A 26,047-nucleotide genomic window follows, 5' to 3' on the forward strand; every position below is an offset into this window, starting at 1 on the left:
GCCGTTTGTTCCACTCTGCCATGACTTGCATGAAGTGACCTTAATAGCACATAAGTTGGGATCTGTACAGACTAGAGACCAGGCTAGCCTTGCATTTTGTGGGTTCATGCAGAAAAGAGGGGTAGACTGGGGAGCTGGAGATAAAGTGAAAGTGCTAAGGTTCTACTTGCTGTCATGCTGGGAACTATGGAGGGAAAATCGACTTCCTCAAAAAGTGATGTTTAGCAAAGGAATCCCAAAATGAGGATCCATAAACCGTGTTCAAAATTTCTTTTGAAATGTGGCGCTTTGTTTGCTTATACATGTGTTTAGTTATTTGTTGTGCTGGCTAGCCTTATATCATATTGACACATAAACAAGAGTTATCTGAAAGGAAGGAACCTCAACTGAGAAAATACCTCCATTTTCTTAGTTAGTGATTGGTGAGGGAGAATCAACCCATTGTAGGTGGGGCTCACTGGACTTAATTGATGAGCTCTGGGCCCATGAGAGATCCTGCCTCAAAGGAGGCGGACACCCAACGATGTCCCCTGGCCTCCCCACTCATGCATGCATACTTATACATGTGTTTATACATATATGCACAAAAGCAAAAATAATAAATAAGCTAGACCTGGCAGAGCAGTGCTCTATAGAGTTTAAAGTAGAATCCAAGTTTAAGACCATCCTTAATTACAGGGCTAAGTTAGGCTACATGGTTTGACACTTTCAAAAAATAAAAAATAAAATTAAGGGCTGGAGAGATACTTGAGAGCACTTACTGCTTTTGCAGAGGACCTGCCTTGTTTCTCAACCTGTAACTCTAGCTCCAAGGATTTCAACACCCTCTTATGAACCCGGTAAGCACCTGCATGCATGTGGTACTCATACAGACAAGCACATACACACACGCGCACACATGTGCACACACACACACACACACACACACACACACATATAAAGTAATTAATTAAAAAGTAAAAAGAAGGTTGGGGTACATGTGGTGATAGAGTACTTATCCAGTGTGCATAACACCTTAAATTCAAGTCCTGGTTGTACAAAGGAAACACAAACACACGCACACATGGCACACATCGTAGTTTGTCTAAAGAAACCCTGAAACTCTCAACTACAAAATTACTACAACTAATTAGAGTATACATTTAGAAATAAGAAAACCAATATATTTGGTATATTGATACAATTGGGGGAAAAAATGCTAGGTCAAATCCCATTTATAACTAGACACCCAGAAATACATTTAAGTGTGTAAGAGCTGCAGCAAGAAAACTGTACAAGCTTACAAAAGCACATGAAATGCATCCCGAATGAAGACACAGCAGTGTGAGGTCCCTTCCTTCAAATCTAAGCAATGCCCATTGGAATAATTTAATAGATCCCAATAAATTAACTTTGTGTTGTTTGCGTGTCTGCAGGTATGAGTTCATGCGTGTATAATTGTGGAGGCCAGAGGTATATATTGGATGTATTTTTCTGTCACTGTCATCATATCACATTTCGTATAATGTTCTCAAGGTTCACCAATGTTGTGGCATGTTACAACATGTCCCACCCCCTACTGTCTAGGGATTTGCCAAATAAAGCAGAAAACGGCAAATAGTTGACATCTTGATGTCAATTTTTATATAAAAGGCTTCCTTTCAATAATGTCTAGTTCATGATTATATTGGACTGAGGTTTTATTTAATTTTATTATAGACCTGGACTTCTAAGTGCTAATTTGAATTTACTGCACTAGGGATATACTTATTAAAATGACTCACGGTAGTCTTCAATCTGATTGGTGGTTGATTTATTGATGAAGATCCATTTCTACTTTTTTTGAGAAGCAGCTCCCATGTAATTGTGATGTAAGTCTGAATTTTATTTGCTGATTTTCTGGTTATTTATTGAATGTTTCTCCAGAAAAAATTGAATTTTTACCAGTGTGGTAATTTAAGTAAAAAATGTTCCCCATGTATTTGAACATTTGCTTTGCAATTGATGACCCTGAGGATATTCGAGACCCTTTAGGAAGTAGAGCCTTGCTGGAGGAAGAATGTCGCTGGCGGTGGGGGGGGGGGGAGGCGACGGCTTTCAGTGGGTAAAACTCCTCCCTATCTCTCTATCTCTGCCTCTGCTTCCTCTATGGGGATGAAATATGATGACCCTGCTTCTTGCTCCTGTTACTGCTATGCCTTCTGCACCATTGTGGACTCAATATTTCTGGGATTGTAAGATGAAATAAACTCTTTCTTCCTTTAGCTGCTTCTGGACAGAAGTAGCCAGTACAATTAGCATCTATTTATTATCTACCATAAGAGTTTAATTATGGCATTTTTATACGTGCAAGGATGAACATGTATAATAAATGCTCTGATCATGTGTGTTGTATAAACCCTTTCTCTGAAAATTTTGAGTCTTCAATAATGCAGTCTCCACCAAAGATATTCTTGTGACTGCAAGATAAAGGAACATGTTAGTACATTTTTTTTTTTTTGTATATTAAGTAACAGAGAGTACAATGGCCATGGCAGATCACTAAATTTGTTAAAATAGAAACACATGAGTGATTTTTCAGATCTGTCTTTTGTGCTCATTTTTTCCTTAGCATTAGACTCCTTCAGTGTACCAGTATTCAAGATAAGTAGAAGTGAATTCAGATCAAGAGCTGCCATTGTGTGTTGGGCTCCATGGCATGGCTCATGTGACTCCTAGGGGATTTTCTGTGGCTTTGTGAGAACACATTCTATCTCATGATGTAATCCTAGAACTTGCAAATGGCTGTGATATCGGAGTCCGAGATTCTATCTCACTCCTATTTTGAGACACTAACACATTATAAGTATCTACTTCATTGGTGCTGGTATTACATTTGCGAATGCATTTAATAATACACCATTCACTTAGCAAATATCCACTGAGTATGTACTGTGCACAGATAAATGTGATAGGTGCTTGGAGTACAGCAAGAGTCTTACTCTGATGCAGCTCCCTGTGATTTTATTTTTAGTTTTTAGTTTCATTTGTTGCCAAGGTATAAGTAGGTAGGTTGGAGAATGGAGGGGGGAGAAAAATATGAAATGTATTCAGAGAGTTTAATTGAGCATCCTAAATGCTCTGGTAGAAGAACGTGTGGCATGTGGTTGAATGGCTTCAGTCCTACATGGGGAAAGGTGAGTAAGCCTCACAGTCAGCTTGGAAAATGATAGTCTGGGTAAGTGGGATGGAGCTGAGAAAGAGCAAACAGAGACGGGGGCGGGGGGGGGGCGGAGGGCGAGGTCCCTCATGGTTGTTATAAACAAACAAACAAGCAAACTGGGCCTTGCTCTCAAGTACTCTAGAAGGCTGAAGCAGGAGGATCCCAAGTTCAAGGCCATCCTGAGGAGTAAGTAGTATAGTGTGCAGTGGCGTTAAGTCTATAGTTCTGCAGGATGCCAAGTCTTTGTAGGAGAAGGACTATGTGGCATGCCATGATGAAGACTGACCTATAGACAATCCTGGAGGCCACTGAGCAATTTTAGGCAGAGAAATAGCAAAACCAAATATGGGTTTGGGAGGTGTCCTCTTAGGGGTACTAAGGGAGAATGTTAATGTGGAGGGAGGTGAGGTCAGAGTGGAGTGAGTGAGAGTCTTTCCTGGAGTTCCTCGTGTGTTATAGAGGGCAGATAATAGTGGCTGTAGTGACTTTCATTGTCTTGCAAACATGTACATTCTAAACCTTCATTATTCCTGATGCTGTGGCGTAGTGATGGAATTGAGATCATTCAATTCTTGGTTTCATTTTAGGCGATGGCTAGTCTCTTTTTCTTATTAAACCTATTGCCTAGTCAATCAGAAGAATAAAATAAGATCATTTAAACTTAAACTATTTTGATCATCCTGGGAAGAATGTGGAACTTTAAAGTGGTATGTGTGTGTTTGTGTGTATATGTGTGTGCACTCTTTATTTTGTTTATGAATTATTTAATTATTAGATGAATATACCTTTAGTGCCAGGCCATTATATTGGTAATGAGCTCATATAGTACAAGTTGCCAAAAAAAACCTCATCTAATTATTTTTCTTAATTATTTTCTTTTTAATGAAAATAATTTTCATATTTGTGACAATCCAGTAAGGACACTGCCATTACCCTAGGGTCTTTGTTGAGCTAAAGAAAACAATTCCAACTAAATTATCGCATGCCTTTCACACTTGGACAAGTACTTACATTTGCTTTTTATTTCAGATTCTACTCCCATTTCTCTCAGTTTTGGCTTTGCTTCCTTTACTATCCTACCTCTCATGAGCTTCCTTGACTATCCTACCTTCTCATGAGCTTCCTTGACTATCCTACCCTCTCATGAGCTTCCTTGACTATCCTACCCTCTCATGAGCCTCCTTGACTATCCTACCTTCTCATGATCTCTTCTGAATCTTCTGGCCACTGGCCACTGCCTATGACAGCTGACTGATCACTGAACTTTTATTTAAACTTTATATCACTGGTTCACAGTTTGTTCCTTGAGCCCTCTATTCACACTTCCAGTTTTTGGTGAAGAGTAAATAGTCATGGGACCGTTTTTATCAAGATGCTCAGACGTTTAGGTAATCAAGACGAAGTGTCTTCAAACCAAGGGACACACAGAAGGCCCTTTCCAGGAGATGAGTGGAGACAACCTCCTACAGTTTGTGTCCCAGGTGCTCCTCCATTACCTGTTACCTTTAGTTATGGTATCTGAGATACCTGAGATTATGTTGTCTATGAAAAACAAACAAACCAACAACCCTGCAACACCTACCTCAGAAATTTATTCTGGAACCAAATATGAGTGACCATGGCCTGTGACCCAGATTTATTGTCTCCAGATTCCATGTTCTGTGTTCAACATGCTGATAGACTGATGGGGTTTTTATGGTAATAGAAAATAAAAGTCACAGAGCAAGGCCCTTTGTATGTGTGTGGATAGAGACAATAAGTAGGCGGGCTGAAATCTCTGCTGTAGGCTTCAGGTGCTGTCTCATGGTATTCTTAGCCATTTGGTTGGTAGAAAGTAGTTTTCTTAATATACTCAAAAGGTGTTTATCTGTTAGTCACTGAATGTTTCGTTTCACACAGGGGTGGGCAAAGAATGGCTATTTAGAGGGCTAAAGATAGCCCAAGATAAATTGTAATAGTATCTGAACTTGCTACTATCTACCTTCTCCTCACTCATTGAAGTTCTAATGAGTTAACCAGCTTTACAGAAGGTTCTAGTTGATGGTACAATTTCTTGCAGGACACTTGTTCATAGTTTATTAAAATGCCTAACAGCACACCCTACCCATTGTAATAAAATGAGTAAGTAAACCTACTGCCAACATACTTTTGATAACTGAAATGTTATTTTTAGATGTTTTAAACATTTCTGTCCACAAAAGTTATGAGATGGTGGTTAATACAAGGCATTCAGTTAGAAAACTGTATCATTGGATACATTCTGTGGGAAAACTATCTTTTTTTCTTTTTTTGGTTTTTTGAGACAGGCTTTTCTCTGTGTAGCCTTGGCTGTCCTGGACATGCTTTGTAGACCAGGGTGGCCCCCAACTCACAGAAATCCCCCTGCCTCTGCCTCCCTGAGTGCTGGGATTAAAGGTGTGTGGCACCACCACCTGGCTCGCAAAACTGAAATTGAAATGTTTTAAGAGATAAAAGAAGCCATAAGAAAGTTGTGAATGTTAAAGCAGAATTTGTTCATATTTTTAAAAAACAGATGGTGCAGGATGTCCTAAGTCAAGATGTTTATTAGACACCATTGGCTACATTAAAATGTCTAGAGTTGTTTTAAGGTATCATTATTCATAAATTCTTCATAACAGCTTTTTAAAAAAGATTTTATTTATTTATTATATATGATGCTTTATTTGCATGTATACCTAATTACTAGAAGAGGGCATCAGATCACATTATAAATGTTTGTGAGCCACCATGTGGTTGCTGGGAATTGAACTCAGGTCCTCTGGAAGAGCAGTCAGTGCTCTTAACCTCTGAGCCATCTCTCCAGCGCCCCGCCCCCCATAACAACTTTTATAACAGTATACACTTACAAACATTTAGGTATCAATTTACTTATTTGTAAAGGACTATGTTATTTTTCAGAAAAAAAAAAAAAATCCCTGTGTGCATGCACAAAACAGTTTGGAGAACACTGTTCTGAGCTATACTGAAAAATACTGCTCCCACGTCACCTGAGAGTGTATTACAAATATGGATTACTATCATTGGGTCTCATCTAGGAATGAGAACGTCCACGAATGTAGCTGACATTTAATGAGTCAGTGCTGTACGCCAAAGCAACCAGCTCATTTTACAGAAATGTCAATATTGTTTACCTTTCCTCAGGGCATGCCTAATCTCTCACTGTGGCTTCCTGCCTGGTTTACAGTGGTTATAACTGGAGCCTAAGGTTACAGAGGACACAGCCGGCTCTCTCTAGAGCGAATCTGCCTGGAGAATTTCCTCCTCTAACTGCAGTCCCAAGTCTGTACAGAGTTCCCAACCTACACAGGATCTCAGTCAGGCTTCGGGAGCATTTCCGCCACTCCTTGACCTACAGCTCCTGAGTGTTTGAAGAGATGAGGCTATGCTGAGAGTTGGATGTAGGTACCACTGCGGTGGGCCCAGCGAACCACTGTGGGTCTGTGCCTACAGTGGAGCTAGTCTCTGAGTTGCCTCTCCGAGGTCTGTAAGAAAAGAACTGGGGGTGTTACCTTATTTGTTCATTTTTAATAAAGTTAAACTAGAGTCAGTGAAGGGCTTCAAGCCTCTTTAATAGAAGTTAGGTGTGAATTCCTGATATACAGCCACTGGGGAGAAGGATGGCAGGAGGAAGTGCAGTGAGATGCCTCCGGGGGTTCTCTTAGGGAGACAGATTGGGTAGCTAGAGAGGGCACCTGAAGAGAGGAACAAGAAAAGAGACGGTGGTGAAGGCAACGCAGGCAAAGAGAACAGGAGATGTGAAGCCTCTGGGCTGCTGTGTAGTTTCCATCACTGGCATAGCTAAGCGGTTTGCTAGGGAGAAGTTTCTAGAAGTCATATAGAACAGCCATGTCTATGAAGAGCCCGAGGACTTCAAAGGGTTCATGGGTAGAATTAAAGGGTCTGTCAAGTTCCATGTGAATAACAGTAAATGGAAGTGTAGCTATTGCAAAAATATTTGTTTACTTGTTATCAAAACCTGCAGCCTCTTCAGAACTTTCCTTTTGCACCAGTTTAAGCTTAAAAGAATTTACAACACTTGGAAGGCAGAGGTAGTGGATCTCTAAGTTCAAGGTCAGCCTGGTCTACATGATAAATTTCATGCCATCCGAGGCTACTCAGTGAGATTCTATCAAAAATAAAAATAGCTTTTGGTGCCGATTTACATATGTGTCTTTTTTTGTTTGTACTTACAGATTTTTTTAATTAAAAATGTGTATTGGGTATATGAACAAAAGAATTTCAAGCATGCTGTTCTGCACTACACTTTAAAGCGTGTTGTACCACAATCTTTCATGACCTTGCTAAAAACGTAGATTACTATTACGAGGTCTCATCCAGGAGTGAAAATACACATGGTTAAAGTTGACACTTATTGACTTAGTTCTGTATGTCCAAGAGGGTGGATGTGGAAGGCTTATTTCTACAAAAGACTCTGTACTGTGTAAAACACATTAGACCTCCCACTAGATCTTGCTACTTAAAGTGTTAACACATAGGTCACATTGCACTTAAAAACTGAATTGATTTTTCCTTTAATTTATTCTATCTTTTCCCTTTATAAATGTAACACTGCTATTCTGGGAAGGGGTCCATAGACTTTGTCAATTCTCAAAGGCTTCTGTGATGCAGGAAGATTAAGGAGTGAGCCCCTGGTGATCTCACACAGGGTTAGTCTGATTTGGTTCTCTCTGGAGTGACATGGGAGTTACTAGACATTGGAACAGAAATAAGACATAATAGTCCTTTTGTTTCGAAAGACTTCCTGTGGCTGCCATGTTGAACTGGAAAACAAGGTAGGAGATTGGGTGGGTAGTGAAACTAATTATCAGATGACAGTAATGGGAATCTGGATAAGAGGCTAGATATGCATAGAAGGCGGTAGCTTGGACTATGACGATAGTAATGGAAACATTTCTATGTATTCATTTTGGAGGAAGAGCCATTGTAATTTCCCAATAAAGTGAATGTGAGGGAAAAGAATCAGAAAGTATCTGTTTTTGACCTGAGCAATGGAAGTGTGGCATTTTCATGGACTGGAGGAGAAAAGTGGATGGATCAAGTATATGTGGTAAAATTGAGATGCCGATTTGACATGGAGTAACGGATGTTGAACTAGCATCTGGACTTATGAGTGGAAGGGGAATAGTGGAAGAGGCTTTCTGAGCAGCAGCTAGCTGCATGTTCGAGAGTCATTGTGTAGGCACAGGCCAGTGTGTAATACTTTGGACTAGATGAGATGGTCATTGTAGGTGGAGAAGGTGAACCAGGACTGGTCTGGGGACTGGAAGAGACTGAGGTGAAGTCTAGTGAGAGCTGACAGTGAGGCAGGAAAAAACGGAGACATCCTGAATACAGTCAAGAGAGAGTGTCAGAGAGGAAGGGGATGCGCGTCATGACACACTGTCTGTGTTTGGGTGCACACACTGCTCTCAGTGTTGTATAACTATAAACCCCAAGGCTCATAAAGCCCTGTGATTGGAGTCCGAATTATCCCCATTGACAGATGAGGAAATACAGCAGATAAGCTAAACCCTTGGGTACCGAGCATGTGGATGACAGGCCTGGGATCTGAAGCGGGCATTCTGCATCCAGAATTGGTTTGTCAGTCTCCATGCTCAGATCTTTGAGTCACTGATCTGTGAGAATGAGAGCAACTCCTCAACACTGGATCAGAACCAGAGAGCCAAGAAACCCAAGCCCTTTTCTATAAGTTATCTTCTTCCTACCAAAACAAAAAACAAATGGAAAAATCTTTCACCAACTTTTTTTTTTCCAAGACCAGGTTTCTCTGTATAGCCTTGGCTATCCTAGACTCACTTTGTAGATCAGGCTGGCTTTGAATTTACAGAGATCCACCTGCCTCTGCTTCCCAAGTGCTGGGATTACAGGCATGTGCCACCACACCCAGCTCTTACCAACTAATTTAATAACTACAGAGTATTAGAATGTTGATGAAGTTAAACAACTGACTTCACTGAACATATGAAGTTGGTATTAACAACAATATTACAGTAGCAGTGGGTGAAAATGTAAAACACTGACTTTATTAAACATACCAAGTTAATAACTGTTTTATCATTGTAATTGCATCTGGATCTTGGAATTCTAAATGAGATAATTACCAACGATGGCACCAGTTTTTCTTTATTAACCAATCACCCTGACTGTCCTACAGAATGAAATGCTATGATGCTTTCCTCTGTAAATGCTTATCAGCACAGTGCCCGGTACATACACAATACCGGCAGATGTTATGATTGTACTAGCAGAGCTCTAGCCACAAGGAACTACCATTTTGTCATTGATAATTATAACAAAGCTTATATTTGTTGATTTTTTAAAAGACAATGGGTTTTATGATTGAAAGGTTTTAAAAGAGACATAATAATAATATGTTGCCATGCCATTACTATATCTTTGATGACCAGCAAAATTCCTATGTCAGAAGAAACGTCAGCCATGGCTGTGACTTTCTATTTCTGTAGCATCTGTTACCATAGCAACCAAGGCAGTGAGCTGTAAATGAAGTGCATAGATTTCATGAGCCTGGCCCCCAGCTTACTGGTTATGAAAGGTTCAGAAGATGTGCAGCGTCAGGCTATATATTCTGGTAGCTCGGTGCCTGGATGCTCATTCAGCTGTGGCTTCTCTGTTCAGGACAACTGCGCATGTGACTCGAGGCATTAACTCAATGAAGTGAAATACATATCTGGATATATGCTTGGATATATAAACCTGGATATTCCTAAGTATGCAATGGATTTAAAATGGCCAGGTGGAAGGGCTCTCCAGCTGGCAGAGATGAGTTGGCACTGACCAGTGGTGCCCAGGGCTGCACTTCAGGAAGCTGCTAGCTAAGAAAGAAGCTGTGCAGAGAATCAGGCCTACTGTCACCATTTTGTGGAATGTAAGTCCTCTCTGGCTTGTCTAGATCTTCAGGTGTGTCACCCACAAACTCTCCAGCACCCACATCTTCTTAAAGTACAAAGCTCTGATTTGCATATCATAATCTTTCCTTGTCTTTCCTTCCTTTATTCCTTCCTTCCTTTCTTTTTGGGTTTTTGGCTTTTGGTTTTTTAAGACAGTTTCTCTGTGTAGCCCTGGCTGTGTAGACCAAGCTGGCCTCAAACTCATAGAGATCCACCTGCCTCTGTCTCCTGGAATGCTTGGATTTAAGGTGTGCACCTCTTCACCCAGCTGATCTCATAATGTTTCTTTTCTTCCCCTCAGACTTCCTGAGCTGGGATAGTAGTCTGTGTACATTTAGGATGTAGCTTTTGGAGCTAGGTTTTCTAAGTTCAAATCCTGTTACTTTTGTAACTTTTTAACCTTCCTTTGTCTTGCTTTCCTTTCTTTTAATATGAAGAAGGCAATAGTATTATCATGCACATAAAATTCTTAAGATTAAATGAGTTATTAGTATATTTTGTTTAATGTATGGTGTACATTGTCTGAATCTGCTCTTAGGATGTTTAGTCATAACTGGCAGCATCTTTTCTTTGTGGGACATAAATACTAATGCATGTTAGACTCAGTGGTGGCTTCTACCTCCACATTTGTGGAAATTGCATTTGCAAAGCATGAAAACATAGGTTGGCAATATAAGATCTAGGGAAGAGTTGATTGTTATTCACTTGGTTTTTAATTACACCTAGACTAGAACAACCCCACTAAGGTGTTAAGGATCTATCTATTGCAAGCTCCTTGTATGAGAGGCCAAAAGAACAAAATCAAAACCCACTAAAGAGCCAGACATCAGTGAACAAAGCATCATAGAATCTTTGGGTCCCTTGGAGCCTTGAAGGGGGGGTGTATTCTATGACTATCACCCATCTCTCAGTGCCCCCAAACCCCCATCTTTAATTTCCCTTAATGGCCATTTGGAATCTTTATTTTTAAAAATCAACGTCTTAATTCCAGGAGAATTTTCTTCCAGTTTAGTCAATGAATGATATGTGTCTACTTTATGGACTTTACAAAATATGTTATAACATTTCCGGTTTCCCCCACCACTTCCATCATTCCAGGGTTCTTCCTCAGCTCTCCACCAGTGCACATACCCAATTTCTTCCTTGGGAACTCGACTCCATGCATGCTTCCCCTTGTCTGTCACCACTTCCTTCTCTGGAATTCTGTGATGTCCCGTTCTTAATCATATCTTAACGTGCTTAAGGAGCAGACGCCTGGGAAACGCCACCTCTAGAGAGATGCTCATTCTTCTTCCTTCTTATTCTTAATTTGAGCTACAAAAACCATTAGAAGAACATTCTGTAGCTGTCCAGGTTCTGCCACTGTGAGTCTGTGTTCTCTGGCTAGGTTGGGCCCTCTATACTATGTTCTTCGATTACCTGTGGGAGAAGTGCTGCCTGCCACTGTCTCCGTGTTTCCTCTCTACCTCAAACAGCTTCCCACCTCCTTGGGCACCCGGAGTTCTCCCTTGCCTTTTACTCTGAGCATCTGATATCAATCAAACCAATCTGATTAAAAGCAGTCAAAAAGTTTACAGGGGTGGGTTCAAGAAGGAAGCCAAGAGAACTCACTCCAGAGATGGAAGCTTAAAGTGCAAGCTTTATTTTCTGTTTGCGCAGGGAGGCGACCAGCTTGGGTTCTGAACTGCGTCCCCAAGGGGAAGCTGTATTGCATATTTGAAGGGTGAAAATCATAGAGCAAGGGGGAGCAGGGTGGGCTGTAGCGTACTCCAGTCATATTTTGACAGAGGTGGTTGAACAAGGGAGTTTCCTTCAATCAGGGTGGGAGGAGGTCTCTGGGCTTGGGAACGTGAACTTGGTTGACCCTGCCAGCAAGATGGAGACGTTGTCCTTGAGATGTCTGGACTCAAGACAACTGCTTTCTTAGAACAGAAGCTGTCCGGCTATTGGGAAGTCCCCAATTCCCCGATGGCCTAGGACCTTGAACTTAGTTACTCCCTATGATTAAATGGAGTCTGAAAATGAAATGGTAATACTTAGATAAGTTTCTTTTGCTTATTCCCAACAAAAGTATAGCAGAAAATACATTACCCTGGCAGTCAAGAGACCTTTCCCCACCTGAAAAACCATGAGCATTTTTCGTTTTGAAATTCCAAGTGCATACAGAGCTGAGATTCTTTGTTATTAATTAAATGGGTGATTTATTTGAGTATCTGTTTAACTTTATTAGAAGGAGTCTGAGGGAGGAAGACTCAGCAGCCTCAGAAAATACACTTTTAAATTCTGTGACCTTACGGTTTTGTTTCATATATCCTACATGGCATAATTTCTGGGGAGACATGAACCAATGTCCTCTTACCCCCAGATACAGAACTGCAGACGGACACACAAAAATGTGGATATCATCAAAGTCCAACTTGGTGAACCAGTAAGTGTCACTGGGGTTACTTAGAAGAATATGGATTAAGTGGTTATTATAGAAGCAGAAATAACTCAAAGACAGCTGAATCACCCAAACCCCCAATCCCAACATGGGTGACATGCTCATGAAAATTGAAAACCTGGAGTAAAGTTCAAAACCTATAGGTGGCTCAGCAGGTTGGAGAGCATCCTCTTCCTTGTCTTTCCTTTTTCCAGGGAGCTTATCTTGTCTGAAAGTATCCCTCAGCAGTCTTTACTGGTTATATGTGCTTGAAAGAGAAGGGCCCAGTGAATCTTGTCAGTTTCAGGGACTTCCTGAATCCATTGTGTTGTTCATTTGTTGGGCTTAAAGTAGCTTCCCTATAGGATGGAATGTTTCACCTCCACATAGAACATCCTATTGTTTAACTGCCTGCATAACATCCTGTGTCTTAATAAATTTCCCTCCAAAGTGGGAGGTATTAATACGGGAAGAAACTGCTACACAACAGTATATGACTATAGACTAGTGTTAATTTGTAGGCGATTACTTATTCCAATGCCATGTATTGTTATGGTAAATTTATTCCTTTTTGGTTGTACTATTATCAGGCCAATGAAACAAGTCCTTCTGGGATCATTGTGTAAGTAGGAAGGTGAAAGACACTTAATAAGTACTTTTCTCAGCCTGGTGTTAATCCCAGCTTTAGGCAAGCAGAGTGGGGAGATCTCTGAGTTTGAGGCCAGCCTGGTCTTCAGAGCAAGTTCTAGGACAACCAGGACAGAAACCCTGTCTTTAAAAACAAACCACAAGAGCCGGGTGGTGGTGGCGCACGCCTTTAATCCCAATACTCGGGAGGCAGAGGCAGGCGGATCGCTGTGAGTTCGAGGCCAGCCTGGTCTACAAAGTGAGTCCAGGATGGCCAAGGCTACACAGAAAAACCCTGTCTCGAAGAACCCAAAAAAACCAAAAATGAACCACAAACAAACAAACAAACAAACAAAAAGGAATGCTTTTCTTTGTGATTTTTCTCTGTAACTACTCATAGATGCCAGAATTTCAGAGGAACTGTATACAGTAAGATAAAAAAGAGCTTAACTCTACTGTATTCACTCTTAGTTAAACGTAACGTATGTCTTGTGGCTTCATGGGTTGGAGAGAATAGAGCTTGAGTTGTCAAAGCTGGAGTATACTTTTTAAAACTGAGATGTAAATATAGCCTCTGACACCGTGTTTTGTGCATAAAACAGAACAAAGCAAGCAACCAAAAACCAATATCGTAGTTTTCTGTTTTGGAGCACACTCCAAAAGTTACATTGGCAACCCTGAAAAACAGTAGACTAGCAGGGGGCAAGGCTTTATGAAACGATGAAATGGGTTGGCTGGTGGAAAACTTCTGACCTTCACAGTTCCGTGATTGTCTCATTTATATTCCTGAGTCTGAGGTTAATAGTAGCAAGATCAGAGTTACTTATCTGGGCACGTAGGAGTTTCCCACGTGCCTCATTACAGCCTTTGAGGTTACTTAATTTTGCACTGTATTTAGTAGACTCAGTGAATGCTTTTTCTTTGTATGCCCATGTTCGTGGTATTCGCGGCTCCTTACAGGAAGGGCAAGTAGAGACTGTCAATACCAGTATGTGTTGCCTCTACTTTCGTGTCTCAGTGTTCGTCTTTTTCACTTGGAAAACTTGAAATTTCTCACTGAATCCATCTCAAGGAAGTCAGTTATCTTAGGAACATCCTGTCATTCAAAGGGGGAAAAAAAAATACTAAAACAGTGACCGCAAGAGACACCATAATCTAGATCCTTTTTAAGAAAAGGTGTGTATGATACAGAGAAGCAATAGTGTCTGGCTATCCAAAAGAATCTAGTTGACAGTTCCTGCCCACATACATGCATAGTGCCGAGTTTCTATACATTGCTGGCCTGCTACATACAGTTTCCAAGAAGAATCCTTGGAAATTAGAGTTGCTCGAAAAATGTTAACTTCATACACAAGCAATGAATATGTGTTCAGTGTTAGTGTATGTGACATATTCCGTGACCTCATATGCCGTTGCTGTGAGTTCACATTCTGAGGACAACTGAACATATGTGTTTCTATTTTACATGTCTGGCAAAAACGTGGGTATAGCAGTAGAGGAGAGGGCCAGAACATTCTACAGTCTGTTGTGGGTAGGTCCTCCTGCACAGAAGCCACTACTTCCTGTTATACTCTAAATTATCACTTGGCCTGATCCCCTCCCCCATCTGTCTCAGAAGTTTCGTAGGCTTGCAAATAGTGTATCCACACAGAGAGACTGTTCTTAAACTCTGAGTGGCAGAGATGATGCCATCAAACTGTATAGCTACAGGTCACAATCCAAGTAGCAGCTGCAACCTGTTATATTTAGGGTACTTTTCCACCATGTGTGAGGCACAAGTGTCTTGTCTCCCTTCGAAACCTGGGCAGGTAGTCTGGCCTCCTGGGTACTTGTCTGGCCTGATTTAAGAGAAAATTCCACTCTCATTCCAGTTAGATTTGGCTGACTTTCACCTGCCTCTCTAGAGACTGACCTTCAACTCTCTCTTCTGAGGTTCATTTTCTCAGCCGTAAATAAAGGGCTTTCAGTGGGAGAATCAAAGTACAAGTGAAAAAGCAGGCAGCTTCTACCACAATGCGGCTCTAGGCAGCTCGTGCTGATCCATGCCTCACGAAGAACCTAGTCATCTTCTAGCACTGTGTTTTTATTCTGTGTGAATTTCAGCTTTTTCTCATCGACTATTCTGCTACATCTAGTCTCATATAGAACTTTTAAATACAGATATTAATCTTAAACATATCCATCATTGCTTACAGAAAAGAATTACAAATAATTGCAAAACCATATAAGCTAAAGGCAGAATAATATCTGTTTATTACTCTTTTCCTGTACTTCTGAGATTTATGGAGCCAGTGCTGAAGCCCCCTCTGCTAAGCCCTGTATCTGATTTCTTGGCTGCTTTCTCTAGAGATAGTGAGTGAATCCAGCATTTCTTGTGTGGTCGTCACCTTGCAGAGCTCACTGGAGTGTCATTCCTGATCTATCTGTTTATAGGTATCCCTAGATGATGGAGAACATGGGTCTTCCAAGCACTGTGCAAATGCTACCACAATGCATGTTTTTAACAACTATAAAAATAATAATTTCATCTCTCTTAAATTTTTTTTTTTTTTACCCCATTGTTTCAAAGCTATACTGTAATACAGGGAAGCGTGAGTGATTACTCTTAGTGACCCACTGGATTTGTCTGGGTTACTTTCACGAGCATGGGTAACACAAACACAGCTGTATCATGCAAAACCTATCCCAGTTTGAGTGTTTTATTTTGGTTTCTATTGGCTTGATAAACACCGTGACCAAAAACAGCTTGAGGAGGGAAGGTTTACTTCAGCTTACAGATGATAGCCCCCCTCCTTCATGAAGGGAAGTCAGGGCAGTAACTGCTTACAGGTTTGCTTTCCATGCTTACTCATTCTGATTTACTGTGTGGAGGCAGCACCACCCACACTGGGCTGGGCCCTTCAGTGTCAGTCATTAGTCAAGAAAATGCCCCACAGGCTCACCTACAGGGCATTTTTTTTTTTTTTTTCTTTTTAAACTAAAGTTTCCTCTTCTAAGAATGACTTTACCTTGTGTCGAGTTGACACAAAAGCTAACAAGCACACTGGTCAATAACTCACAAAAGCTCCATCCCTGGAGCTCTCTACAAAGCCTGAAGGCAGCTCACTGAATCAGAGTGTCTCCTCAGAAATTGTTTACTCATTATCCAATACTATGGAGGGCCTCGTAAATATCATCAGTTTCAGGAACTTCCTCAGCCTTTGTTCATGATTTGCTACTGAGACTTCTAAGTTTCCTTTACCTCTTGGGTCTTACAAGGTCACTTCTTCCCTCCGGAAGTAAGTGTTTCCACTTGGAGGAAATAATTACACAGCACTGCACCCCTTCCTTAATTCTTATATTCTTTACCCTGCCCCCTCCCACCAGTTTTCTCTGAGCTTTATGGAGGGAGTGACATAAATGCCTGTTTTTGTTTTTATTTTATGACTGTGCACTGGGACACTGTACAAAGCAAGAGCCAATTATTCTTAGGAGCTTGACTGCTTATTATTCAGTAACCACTTCCCACAGAAAAGGAATAGGAAGCTCTCCTCCAGGACCTTGGCAGACAGCAACCATAATCTAGAGTAGTAAACACAGAGATTTAGAAAGCATTGACAGACACAGCGCATGCCCTTGACAGAAGAATAACAGATACTTCTCTCCTGGAACAATCTGGGTTTTTGTTGTTGTTGTTTTCAAGCTTAACACATGATCTGTTGATATAATTCTATGATATCAAATAAGGTCAACATAATATTCTGTTTTTTTTTAAGTTCAACATATGATTTATTGATATAGTTCTGTGATATTAAAAAAAAGTCAACATATTGATTCTCATTAGTAGTAGTACTGTGGAAACTGGAACACAAATCCTACATGAGTGGATTTGTCTCAAGATTCACCATTATGTTTGAAATATGCTAATAAAGTTCTTGGTAAATATAGTGCGTAATGGATGATGAAATGGCTTGGTTGGGTAAAGGCCTTTGCCGACAAGGTACGGGCCTGGGTTTAATCCCTGGAACCCATAAAGCGAAAATCTACTCTGCAGGTTACCCTCTGAGCTCCCCACGCACATATACCACAGCAAGAATCATTTTACTATTTCTATATCAATGACAAAGTTAATTGTTATCGCAAGTGTCCAGCCAGATGCCTTGAGACAGCGGTTTTTTTGTTTTTCTTGTAGTTTTTGTTTTGTTTTTGTGAATCTGAGAGCTAGGCTGGCAGCTAGCAACCCTTGGTAAGCCTTCTATCTCACCCCGAAAGGGCTGCAGTACAGGAGTGGGTGACCATGCCTGGAGTTGTTGGGTTTTTTGTTTTGGTTTTTGTTTTTTGTATGAATGTTGAATATTTGAACTCAGGTCCTCATGCCTTTCCCTGCTGAGCCCCTTTCCCAGCCTTAAGATGCATACTTATTTTCATTTTCTTATATCATACAAAACTTAATTATTCAGTATCTTTTACTCAGAAATGCTTTTTGGACTAGAGTTTATGCCTACGCTCTTGAGCTTTATATTTCAATGCCTCTGTTCAATTTTAGCATGCCGAATCTTTGTAATCACCTAGTGTTTCCTCATCCTCACTTTAAAAGTATGATATTGTCGTTTTTGTTAACAGTGATTCTTATTTAGACTTGATAAGTATTCTGAAAATACTGAAATATTTTCGGTGTGTTTCATATTTATTATTGATATTGGGTGATTTAGTATTTCTATTGTTGATCTCATTGCCTGCCTTGGTAGTTAGATTTCTTTGCACTGCAGATTAGAAGTTTGGCTTGAAGGTTCCTGTCTGTAGAATAATTTGAAGAGTCATACATTTTGCATTCAGTTCTCCTGGTCTGTGCAAGACCTACAGACTAGATGTACATCTTACAAAAATGGTGTCTTGGGGTCCCTCACCGGCCTTGATGCAGATGTGGCATAACTTCCCGGTGGGAACAAGCACGGTGTGGTAGGCAAGGTTTGAAGCTTACTTTCCACCCACGTCATCCCTGTTCCTGCTTGGGCCCTACTTGAGGGTTTGTTCAGCCTTTCCCTTTCCACCTGGGGAAGCACACCTCAGGTGTTGTCAGAAGTGTGAGCAGGACCATAGATTCCCAGGGGTACTCAGCGCTGCTGGCTCTTGCAGTAACTGTCCTGCCTCCCCTCTGGAACTAGGTCCCAGCAAGCCCAGAGCCAGAGGCCCTTGACACCTGACACCACATGGTTACTTCTTTACCCTGCTGCCTAGGCTGTTCTGTTTAGCCGCTCACCTGTGATTTAAATCTCTTGCATTACAGTTGAGCTGTCAGCGCTGTGTTGGCATGGAGGGGGGCCAAGCCCATGATAGCCTGGAACACCCAGAAGCCCACTGAGTCATGCTTGCCTTTTGTGGGGACATGGTTGGAAAAGGCCTGCACTTGTTCTGCTTCTTCTAAGGTCTTCTAACATCCATTCTTACTCTTTTTGAATGAGAGGGGTTGGGTTGTTTCTCAGCTTTGATTCAGTTTCCCACAACCACCCCTGCCCTGGGTCCCCTACCCCTCATCCCTCCACCCACCAAGTCTTCAAGAGTTGTTATGACACTTGGTAGGTAGTTCAAATGTTCAGTGTTGTGACTGCCATCTAGTGACAGAAGCAGGTACTTGCAGTTGTTTTTACATTCTATTCTCAGTGTGTGTCTTGAACTGGTGGAAGGAGATAAGCTTTTTGACTCTTGTGTTCTTGAGATGCTAAACTGCTTGACATCTTCATCCTAACAGAACAGGAAATAGGAGTAAGAGGATGAAATGAAAAGTTAGATTATCTAAGGCAGCTAGGATTTGAGTAGAATGGCTGTTTTCTCTGAGGTAGGCCATTCAGCAGTGGGCTCCAGCGATGCTTAACCCATGGAATACAGATTCATAGCTATGACCTCTGACCTTTGAACCAGTTTTACATCATTATCCTAGAACAGTACATACATGTTCATTTAGGCCCACTAACCTCTTTGCATGCCTGTGTATGTTGCCTGGGGGGAATCCATCTCATATCTCTAATCCTCTGTAATGTTGAATCTCTAACTGGTAAACCTGACTGGAAACTTGCCAGATGTGCTCTTTAACCATTGCCTGCAGTAACAGTGTTTCATAACAAACCCATGTACCATCCAACAGCACCCAGTAAGAAGCATTTCTTTGCATGTGTGTAATGATCAGTTATTCAGGCTAGCTAGACTGGGCTCTTCTGAGCTGGCTTCCCCTCATTGCTGTGCCTAGGGCTTGGCTCTGTGCATTGCTGGACCCAGGCTGAGGAAGCAGCAGGCACTTAAGATGTGCTCTTACCTAAAAGCAGGGACAAAGGCAATGCAAAGGCAAATGTAAATCCTCTTTCATCTTACCCACCCACATTCCACCAGCTAAAGCTAGTCATGTGGGGAAATCGAAAGCAAGGGAACTTTCTAAATCCCAAAGGAAAGGGAATGGAAGGGGATAAATACATTTCTAGCAACATTCCAATCCATATCTGCAAATAAGACATTCAGATAAGATCAAATAAGGCCTTTTGAGACAACTGAGTTGTAAGTAATTATTTCATACCAGAGTGTACATATCAAAGAGCTAAGCCTTGAAAGACCTTTTGGGTTGGGTACTGTGTTCTGTTCATTGTTATGCACACTCAATGCTTAGTTCAGTGCCTGGCTCAATGAAAGACGCTATCTGGTACACCAAGTTCAAGCTACTATAACAAAAAGTTCATAAGCTGGGGAGCTTATAAATAGCAAAATGTATTTTTAATAGTTTTGATGACTGGGAAGGTGAAAGCATGTTTCATGTTGGGGATGGTCCATTTCTTCATTCACAAATGGCCATATTCCCGTGGATAGGTACTTCTTCTGTTTCCTCATAGTGAAAGGGAGATTCTTTTATTAGGACACTAATTCCATTCATTGGTTCATGGTAATGTTGTTCTCATGACCCCCAACTCCTAATCACTTTGGGGAAGTAATATTTTAATATATGAATGGGGTTCCCTAAGCCTTCAGATCATAACAGGAAGACATTAGTAAGCCAAGAGAGTTGAGGTTTCACCTCACCTTTTAATGCTGCTAATTCTTATGTTTCTGCCTCAGGGAGTCAAAAATGTTCTTGTATAAGGTTAGGTATTGGAAATTATAATTCCTGACTTATGGTATTTCTCCCATCTGCTATCCAGTACTGTATAATTTGAGTGTAGAAATTATTATTCTTTCTGTATACATATAGAATGATGTCGAACTATTATTCACTTAACCTTTATGCAGCTTCATCCTTTTTGAAGGGACAATGTGGACCTTCCATCCCTAATCTGACTCAGATGCTGAGACCTTATGCACACTGTATAAGTACAAGAATGTGTGAAAAAGAGCCGGGCCTTTAATCCCAGCGCTTGGGAGGCCGAGGCAGGCGGATCGCTGTGAGCTTGAGGCCAGCCTGGTCTACAAAGTGAGTCCAGGATGGCTAAGATAACACAAAGAAACCCTGTCTCAAAAAGCAAAAAAAAAAAAAAAAAAGTGTAAAAATGGTTTTTGTTTTGTTTTGTTTTTGTGTACATCCTGAGATTTCGAGAACAAATAGGTCGAGATTCTTCAAGGCTGGTCTGAAAATGACTTGAAGAACAAGAAAGGGGCATTGGCTTGGGATTTTGTGGTTTTAAGAGGCATGAAAGGGGTGGGCAGTAATTTGTGTGGTCTGACTCTCTTGCCAGGGTTAAGGGCATTCTTCCACATTGGCTCAAATATGGGGAGCTGGGAAAGAAGGAAGCTTAGGAGTTGTTAGCAGTGAAACATGAAAAAATCAAGCATGGGCTGAATAGATGCCTTAGCAGTTCAGATCGTAAGAGTAGCTACAGCTCTTGCCGAGGACCGGAGCTCAGCTCCCAGGACCTACATTTGGGCTGCTTACAACCACTCATAACTCCAGCTCCAGAGCATTGGACACCCTCTCCTAGCATCCATGGGCACAGAACTTAATAACACACACACACACACACACACACACACACACACACACACACTTAAAACAAGCATCTTGCAGGGCATGATGGTGTATGCCTCAAAGATGAATACCAAAGAACCCTTTGTGAGTTCAGGTCTAGCTTAGTCTACCAAGAAAGTTCCAGGTCAGCCAGGGCTATGTACTGCAACCATCTGTAAAAAAAGAAGAAAAGAAAATGCATCCACCAGTCAAGCAGACCTTGCATCATACCTTCCATACCCTGCTAGCACACCCCCGATACCCTTGCTGGCTCCCTTGATCTTTAATTCCTTCTCCACTGTTTCTGGCAGGTACAAAGGTTTCTTTCCCGTGCAGAATAGTTGCCATGGGCTGCCTACATTGTTTATGGAGTCATGGCAGACTGGGACCTGGCTTCATTCTTTACCTGCCTAAGTATGCTAAATATAGGATCTCAAATTTGATTTTATTCTTGGGTTTTGGAGTAAATGGCTTATGCTTGCTTTATCTGACTGAATATTTTCATCTTCTTTTAAAACCATTGAAAAGTACTTCTGCATCCACTCATGGTTGGGTAAATTTGAGTTTGTTTTCTTCTGTGAGGGATTATATCCTCTCACTCGTATGTTCTCCACTTCCTTGTCTTTGACACATATTTATAATATTTTTTACTATTCTTTTTACTTGTTTCTTAATCTACTTTTTTCTTAAATTAAATGAACCTTATTCTAAATTAGAAATGGCACTCCAATGTTTCCTGTGTATTGTGACTCTTAGCTCTTTCTAAAGCATCCTCTTGAGTTTCCAAGTCAGTAAGCAGAAGCATCATAGGAGCACAGATGTGCATGCCTACATAGTGCAGGTGGTACATGCTTAGCTTCTGAAGCACCAACTGAGTATTCTTCAAGTAGGACTCAGAGGAAAGATCTTTGCCCTTGAGGACCAAAGGATAGATTTTAAAATGGACAGATGGCAGGGGCAGAGGGAAAGTGCAAAAGGAGGATACGTAGGACAAGCCAGGGTCTCCAGATAGATTGCAGCTGTGACGCTCAGTAGTCAGGTAATCAGAAAATGTCTAATTTCTTAATGTGTGTGTGTGTGTGTGTGTGTGTGTGTGTGTGTGTGTGTGTAGGAGTGGGAGAGAGGAGAGTGGGCTGAGAGAAGTCTGTGTTCTGTGTGTGTGTGTGAAAGAGAGGGTAAGTAAAATCAGAATTAACAATAAACTGTGACTACTGGCCTGGAAGTCTGGGGAGGATGGTCAAAACCTAACCTCAACTGATACTACTAGACATTAGACATTACCTTAATCCACCTTCCCTCAAACTTTGGGTCTAAAAAGAGAAAAGATCTCCTTTTAGTTAATTAATTAATTAATTTTTAAACTTTTACATTCTTGTTATGGACATGGTGGTATTTTTCCTCCTATGTATATGTTTGTGTACCATGTGTTTGCCTGGTGCCTGCAGACTATGGGTATGGGATTCCCTGGAACTGGATTTACAGATGGATGCTGGGTGCTGGGAATCTAACCTGGGTCTTGTAGAAGAGCAGCCAGTGCTCTTGATTGCTGAGCTCTGGCATACTATCTCTTTTAACAACTTATAGAAAATTTCCAAATCTTTGAGTTATTCTAGTGTTGGGCAAAGCTAGCAACCTTGAAGTTTCTACTGATTCTGAATTTTCTGTGTAGTTCATGTTTAACCAACCAAAGGAACCAAACCAGGCAAACAGTGTCCAGAGTGGATGACACGGGGTCTCTGGGCCTGGATATTGTCATTGACACTTACTGTTTGTGGCTTTGGGAAAGTTGTTCAACCTGAACATCTCAGTTTCTTCCTCTGCTGTGTGTCCTTAGATATGATAAGGTCTTCTTGGAAGTTTGTAGTGAGTGCTTAGATATAATGTGTTCCTGAGGCCAGCACTATAAAACAAAACAAAACAAAACAAAACAAAACAAAACAAAACCAATTTCTTCCTTCCCAGGACAAGCATGGTGAACTGGAGACTACAGCTGTGGCAGACCTACACCTCCAGGATTAGTGAAATTGTTCTTGATTCTACCCTTGGCAAGTTGGAGACATAGTCCAGACACTTGGCAGAAAGGACATTTCATTACTGTGAACAGATCAGGAAGCCACCAAAGGGAGCCTTGAGTTAGATTAAATGCTTGATTGGAAGGAACTTTCTGGAAGGAATTGCTGGTACATTTTTTTCCCTCAGAATGTTAAGTTCTGCCAGTAAAGAGATTTTCTGTCTTCAATCTAAGATGTTCTAAAAACAAACAAACAAATAAAAACTTTCCTCTTTTTTTTGTGCAGAATGTTTTCATTAATTTCTTAGTTTTCACTGAGAATCTGGTGACTGTGGAGGAATTTGTCACTTTCAAGTCCTTTAATTCAAAATCTCTGTTCCTGTCTCTGAGATGAACAAAATCTCAGCCATGAAAAACCAAGGTTAAGTTCTCTTCTTAACTACACCAGCACCCTTGGTCTTGTCCTGGACGCCTCTGCCTCCCCATCCTCCCTGAGAGTCCACCCCAGACCACGCTGGGATGTTGAAAGATCTAAAAGTGCAAGGTAGAGGGTTGTCCCATAAGCACATGTGGAAACCGCCAACCTATCTTTGGTTCAAGATTATTGCTTTTTAATTAGATTTAATGGTGTGTGTGTGTGTGTGTGTGTGTGTGTGTGTGTGTGTGTGTGTGTGTAAGTGTGCATGCCTCAATGCATGTGTGAAGGTCAGAGACAACTTGCAGGAGTCAGTTCTTTCCTTTCACCATGTATGTTGTTGGGATCAAGCTCCGGTTGTCAGGCATGGTGACAAGCACCCATATCCATCGAATCATCTTGCCAGTCCTTCGAGGGAACTTTATATTCTATCCTGGTACCTTGTGAGGTCTTAAAGTGAACATCCATTAATAAGGGCTGCATTTCCTTTTATTACTCTTGCTGCTACAAGGCTGTGCTTTCCTCTCTCCTGTTATGGTGGAATGCTGAGCCCAAATATTTGCTTAAGGAGGAGACAGATCATAGTCTGCTCGGGGTCGGGTTTGCAGTGACCTCTTTTGTCAATTTGTTAGTAAGTTAGTTGTAATTCTATATGTCACATCCTTACAGAAACATTTTATATAAAATGAGTAATTTCACAAGATAGTCTGCCTGGTTTCTCTTCAGAGGAAGGTAGATACTCGCCCAAGAGGCGTTACTTTGTTAAGAAAGCTGAATTAATAAAGTCGATTACTTTGACTTTAGCACAGAAGATTGGGTTGAGTGAGGTTCACGTATTTATTGTCACATAGATTGGGACTCTACCGCAAAGTTCATTAGAACAGCATTTGACCAATTTAAGAGATGGCAGGAAGCCAGTGTAGTGAAATGTAATGGATAAGTAGAAGGAGCAACATGAAATAAAAAGAAACAGAGCTCACAAAAAGCCTTTGGGCTGAAGTCCTTGGTGTGTGTGTGTGTGTGTGTGTGTGTGTGTGTGTGTGTGTGTGTGTGTGTATACACCTGTGTGCCCATGTGTGTAGGTGCTCTCTCTCATACCTGAGTGGCAGGGGTAGGAACATAGAGTTTGATGTCTGTTGATTTCCTCAATTGCTTTCAACCACATTTTTGGAGGGACAGGGCCTCCCATAGAACCTAGATCTTTCTATTTCCACTAAACTGTCTGGCCAGTGAGCCCTCGAACTCCACCTGTCTCTAGTCCTCTGGCCCAGTTATTCCATCACAGATGCATGCTGCCATACCTGGCTTTTATGTGGGTGCTGTGTATCTGAACCCAAGTTTTCATGCATATGCAGAACACTCTCAAGCCACCTCCCCAACCCCCTGAAGGTAGGAGTCTTCATTCCTAATTCCATGGAAAGCTGGGACTGAGATAGGTCGGGTTTGTGTCTTTAACAGACTGTGCCGACCGCCATGAGGAGATTCAGTTTTGATGTTGGTAAGAGGGGAATGAGGCACCCTCTGGGGAGGAGTTTGTAGTGTGTTGGAAAGATGCCGGTGGCCCAGAATATAGCAGTGCTTGTGAGGGATAGCAGCAAGTGGTTTGATTCATGGTGTGGTCTACATAGAGAACCCCCACAGCATTGTCACTGGAGCACAGTCCTCACCGGGCTGCAGTGTGGCTAGCCATCGCACTCAACAGCCAGGCTCTTCTGGTAGGACTTTCCTATGGAAAAGGAAAGTCATCCACCTTGGAATCGGAACCCCAGCATGTCTGCCTAATTCATGACATCAAATTAGAGGAATAGTCTGTTTCTTTGTTTCTTGCAGTATAGAATTGTGACCCTGAACACATTTGTGAAAAACTGTTTTGTCCCTGAAAAGTCTGTGGTCACAGCACCTTGCCTTTGTGGTTCTCTGCAGCGCCAATGTCTCTGTGGTAGTATGCACATTAGCTATTCTCCTGAAAGTAGAGTTGTCTCCTATGCTTCCAGCTCAGCCAGTGGGATGGTAGCTTTAGTAGCTGGTTGCAGCTCCTATCTACACCGGGGTCATATTTTTGCAATAAATGTCATTATATTCAGATAGCAAGTGAGCTAGAAATTAATTTTTATCCTGTTTTCAGCCTTAATTCTCTCAAGAATCTCTCCTTCAAATGACAAATAGTCTTGGCTTTCTTGGTTGATCCAGAGACTAGAAACCCCAGCATGTGTGTGTGTGTGTGTGTGTGTGTGTGTGTGTGTGTGTGTGTGTTTTCTTTTTCAAACAGAGTTAAAAATAGAGTTCTGTAATCTCAGATAGAAAGTTTCTTTTATAACCGCTCTTAACACATCAGTGTTTGTTCTCTGTAGGCCGTGAACTTCCAGCTCCTTGAAGACAAACACCTGACCTATTCTTTATTGGCCACTCACTCACATGCCTCCTCTCTTTTTAACCCTGCCCTGGCTGCTTAATTTGGCAGATTTGTTTGTGATCCAAGCT

General features: G+C 41.3%; 1 protein-coding gene across 2 annotated transcripts in view; it reads left to right on the forward strand.

Moving 5' to 3' along the window:
* The window catches only part of Fmn1 (formin 1), a 295,331-nt gene that overhangs the window by 45,530 nt on the left and 223,754 nt on the right, over nt 1-26,047 (forward strand). The window lies entirely within an intron of this gene.

This window comes from Acomys russatus, chromosome 4, assembly GCF_903995435.1.
Source record: "Acomys russatus chromosome 4, mAcoRus1.1, whole genome shotgun sequence".
NCBI classification, from domain to species: domain Eukaryota; kingdom Metazoa; phylum Chordata; class Mammalia; order Rodentia; family Muridae; genus Acomys; species Acomys russatus.